At 37.7% G+C, this 5055-nt stretch overlaps 1 pseudogene; it reads right to left on the bottom strand.

The window, feature by feature from the left end:
- Positions 1-407: 407 nt before the first annotated feature.
- Positions 408-1839, bottom strand: LOC110349111 (ATP-dependent RNA helicase DDX18 pseudogene; annotated as a pseudogene).
- Between the last annotated feature and the right edge of the window lie 3216 nt (positions 1840-5055).

Raw genomic sequence — 5055 nt, 5'->3', positions numbered from 1 at the left:
AATGAACTTAAAAAGAGAAACAACAAGGATGAATAGCTCTTGCTTTTTGCTTTTTAATGTCAGGAACACATAAATGTGATGCTTTTCATTCAGGTACTTCTTAGATATTTCCTGACGATCTCTGAACCTTTACTGGGGCTTTTTCAGGTGGGGGCTGCTAACTACTATGAAGGTCTGAGAAACAAACCAAAACAAAAAATAAACTGGAATACATTTTTGCATGACCACCACCTGTCCATTAAGCTAAGCTACTTCTTATTCTAAGTTGGTACAGCAATTCCTGCCACAAATGTTTTTCGTACACCAAAAGGAAAGACACAAATTTTATATTAAAGCAATAACATTTCTATTTCAGAGGATATTTAAAATTAAAATATCTCATTATCATACGAATGACTAAAATAGTTTTAAAAACTATCAAAAATCCTTTTGTTAGAGAAAGACAACTCTGACTTCGAGGTGAGAACTGAGTGTTGGTGTATCTTGACTTCCTTGGTTTTCCAGTAGTGGAATCTGCTGCTGCCTTGTCTATCTTGATTTTTACCTTCACTGCTGTTCATGCCCCAGTCAGTAGAAGGAAGTAATTTGAAACCAAATGGCAGAGCAACTTGGAGTCAAATTTATATTATAAACATCAGTGTTCTGTTTCAGAGAAGAGGAATCCTCAGCTTAGATGTATGACTTACTTTTTTTTGCTTCCTTGGCTGACTTTTGATGAGAGTAGTTCTTTTTCAATCAGTTTTTTTAAGGTGTGATGGAACGTCAGAAATTTCAGACCAAGAAAAGTCAAATTCCTTGGACTGAATTGAGTAATGAAGGAAATTAAAAAATGAGTAAGGTGTGCCTTCTTCCATGTAGGCCTCTGGAATAATTAATACATTCTTTAGATTCACCCAGAGGATCATATTAGGCATATCCAGTCCTGTCACTGGTGTGTCTGTCTATATTATAACATTCCTAGATCTCCACTGCAGAATTGGAAGAATGTTGTATGCAGATTTTGCTTCTGCCTTCCATAAATGGCCAAGACAGGTAAATCAATGTATTTTAGCAACTCATGGTGGTATTTTATAGACTTACAGAATGGTATGAAGACCATCAGTTTCTTCTCTTGGTTCTTCTTAAGGAGTATGAAGAACAAATTTATCTATTCTGAGAGAGACAAAGAAAACATTCCTACTCAAGACCACTCACTGTTACATTGGCTTTACATCAACTCCAACACAGAATGACTCTTTTTTCAGAGAAATCGTTCCATGTCTTCAATTTTTCAAGTTGGTGTGGCAGAAAAGAGCATGATCAATCAGCATTGGCAGAAGTTTAATAATTTCCTTTAATTCCTTTTCCAGATCCAAGATATGATTAGTCTCTTTGGCAACCAGACACTGTAGGTGTTCATATAAACTCTGGAGATGGCCTAGTATGGCCACAATGATGTCAATTACATTAACAAATTTCTGTGCTTCATGGGATCTGGTTACTGCTTTTCGATATTAACCCATTCCTCATTGTCTGAACATGAGGAATCATAGATTTTTTAACAACACCAAAATTCTGCATGGTTAATTCACTAATAAGTGACAGAGTAAGGACTCCTATTGTATTTCTACACATAAACTTAAACTTAGCAGTGACTTCAGCTACAGGGCTTAGAAATGAGAGGGTTTTGACACGGCAGTTCTTGCAGTTGCTAGAAGATCCCTGCCTTCTGGAAGAGGTCAGAAACTTTTATGTTGAATATCAATCATGTTTGTAAAGCCCTATTTTGTTTAATGCCCTCAGAGTGTTTTCATTGACATTAGTTAGAAAAGACAATGAAGCATGCTCCAAAGCTCCCATCATTTCACTGTTCTCTGTTTCTTTAGGAATCTTGGTGCTGCTTTATATTTTGCTATTTTTAGTGTTAGGTCCAGAAGCAGTCACTGTTTTCTCCTTTTCTTTTTGATTCTGATTTGGGGGACTGTGTTGCTGCTTCTCAATTGGCCAATATAGTAGACTTCTGTGGGATTTTAAAATCTTTTGCATTTTCCATTGTTTCTTCAGATAGGTCTTCATTCTGGGTTTCTGGTAATCCTACATACACAAAATGATTAGAGAATTTTAAACATTTTTACCTCTCATTGTTTCTTCAGGCACATCTCTTTTTGAAGTCTGTGATGGGCTCACATTTGTTGGTACTGTGGCTTTAGTGTTGCTGCTGCTGATTGAGGTTCTGTTTTTTGGTTTTCTTGTGCAGGAGTTTTAATCACATGTCAACACATTGTTGGAGAGATGCCTTTGCCACCCAGCTGCTGAAACATTCTTGGCACTCAGAGTGAACATTTGGATTTTTTTGTCACAAGGGCACAGCTTAGCCAACCAGAAACACATTACAGGACTAATGGAGCCTAGTGGGGCAGATGGTTCCAGCACATGGGTGTGTCATACTTGGTGATCAAATCTATACAACACTCCCTGTAAGAATGGAGGCCAGGGGCTATACCAGGTTTACCTTGTGCCACAGCTGGCCACATGTTAATGTGATTTGGGAGTGTTGGTAGTTTGAATTTCCCATAGATAAAAAGGTTTCAGAGGGCTCAGTCCATGGTCACTAGGCCCTGTTGCTTGGGGCCTGTGGTGTCACAGTACATCATGGCAGGAGCTTGTGGTAGAGGAGGTTACGCATCTTATGCCACCTAGGAAGTAAAGATTTTTTTGAGGTTGAAAGTGTATTACAGATATGGAATACATATATATGTATGTATACATACACACACAGATATATATATATACACATATACATATATATATAAATATATATATATATGTATATGTATATATATATAGAGAGAGAGAGAGAGAGAGAGAGAGAGATTGATTCATATTTACTGACTTAGAAGATTTGGGATGCTGAAAAGTTCATAATTTGCAGTAGGGATCTCAGGCCAAGGACATAGGAAGAGAAAATGTTGTAGTTCAAGTGCCAAGATCATCAGGCTGGATATTCAGAAAAGAGCTAATATTGCAATTAATGCTCAAATGTGTCTGCAGGGCCGTTCCATTTTGCTCAGGGAAGTTGGTCTTTGGTTCTACTTAGTTCTTCAGCTGACTAGACGAGGCCCACCCACAATGTAAAGGGCAATCTACTTTACTCAAAGTCCACCCATTTAAATGCTAATCTCATAAAAAAAATACCTTCAAGAGAAACACCTAGAGTAATATTTAATCACATGTCTGGACGCTCTGACCCACTAGATCAATACATAAAATTAACCATCATGCGTTCTTTATAAAATAAGAAAAGGAAGAAAAGCATTTTCCTCCATTTTATAAAGTTAATGTATACATTCTTGGCTCTGCCAATGTCAGTAACCACAGGGTTACTAACCTTCCAATAATGATCATGTTTACAAAAGGCTTTCTTAAAATAGATGTTAAAGACACAGTAGTCATAGAAAGAATGTGGTGAAGAAGAACAGACCAAGTGTGGGTGCACAGACTAGGTCAAGGTGAAAAGAACAGAAGACAAGATTACCAGAAAGCCACCGATGAGACTCCCTGTTAATAAAAACAGCTAGTAGTAACCTAAGCTTGGGTGTTGCAGGATGGGAAGGAGAGCAGGAGTGCTTGATGGTGATTTCTCTTCAAGAGAGGCGCTTTAATTGATCGACACTTCATGTAAATGAACCATGGAGGTGAACTTTATCAGCATGCTGGAAGCTTACAATTATTCAAATTGCACAAAGCCATCAAATTTGTGGAAATCAAGACAACAGAAAGAGTCATTAATTCCCATGCTATCCTTCAGCATTTAGGGTTTTACCCACTTTTTTGATGATTTTGTGATGGGAAGACACTTCAACCTTGAAATTAAGCTGAGAACACAGTGTGACAATTTAGTCACACAGTCCCCACTTAATTGTTTTAAAGGTGATCAAGGCAAATGTAAGACATTGAAGTATGCACATTTTGTGTTTAGTCCAATGCTATGTGCATCTTGCATGATAGATTTGGAATTTTAGATCATTTTACTCAGTAGAAAATGTGTTGATTCAGATCAGTTTAATAGCGGTGTTTTTGGAGGATTAAAATGATGTGTAATTTGAGCAACATATTTCCTTTCTGTAAGGCTAGGGGACTGGAAAGTGACTATGTTGACCATAAAACATCTCAGAAGCCAAGTTTCTTTCACAAACTGGATTTTTTTCCCTGAGTTTTAATTGATCTATCATTTCACAAAAGACCCTGCCCTTTTGTTTTTTTCCTCCTAGCTTTTTTCTACTTTTGCATACACTTGGAGATATCAATAGCTTAAGATGGTGGCAGGGGCCGGGGATTTATCTCAGTGGTTTTGCCGCCTGCTGCGCAAGCGCAAAGACCGAGTTCAATCCCCGGTACCAAAAAAAAAAAAAAAAAGATGGTGGCAGCCAGCCAAAATCCTGGAGCATTGCCTTGGAGAAGCCACAGCTAGTCCAGCCTCTTGCTCTTTATTAAATGGGAAGGGGATGATTCACAACAGAGGGTTCATCACCACTTCTTATTGAGTTGAGTCCCATTTATAATGTAACCACTAGAACTCCCTATATGTCCCTCATCCCATTGACCCATGTCAAATAAAGATGCAAACAAATGATCTGCTGTTCAATTCCATCATGAAAGAGATACAAAGCTAGGGATTGTGACGATCAGGGAAATCCACTACAACTAGCAAGCTGCATCGTTGAAGGCAAGTTGTCACTGTTTCTCTGCCCACATTTCTTCCTCCAAGAAATGCATATAATCACTGGTTGTTAGAGTTATATTATGTGCAATGGCACTTTTTTCATCATTTACATTTCTTAATTTTCACAATAATCTTAGGAAGTTAGCATAACTGTACACCCATTCTTTCCTTTGTAGAGGATGTCACTGATACTTAAGAAATAGAAAGCATTGCCTAAGATCACAGAAGACTCAGAGACAGGATTTGAAAGAAAACTCTCCATGGTGGTTGACTTTAATTACAGCACTGACTGTCAGTGTTATAATTAATACCTACTTCATCATATGTCTCTGGGATGAATTTATATAATACTC

This window comes from Heterocephalus glaber, unplaced genomic scaffold (genome assembly GCF_053883595.1).
Source record: "Heterocephalus glaber isolate CG9 unplaced genomic scaffold, H.glaber_assembly_v1.0 deba00001572, whole genome shotgun sequence".
Lineage (NCBI taxonomy): Eukaryota > Metazoa > Chordata > Mammalia > Rodentia > Bathyergidae > Heterocephalus > Heterocephalus glaber.
Note: the sequence above shows the minus strand (reverse complement) of the source record. Positions and strands in the feature narration are given on the sequence as shown.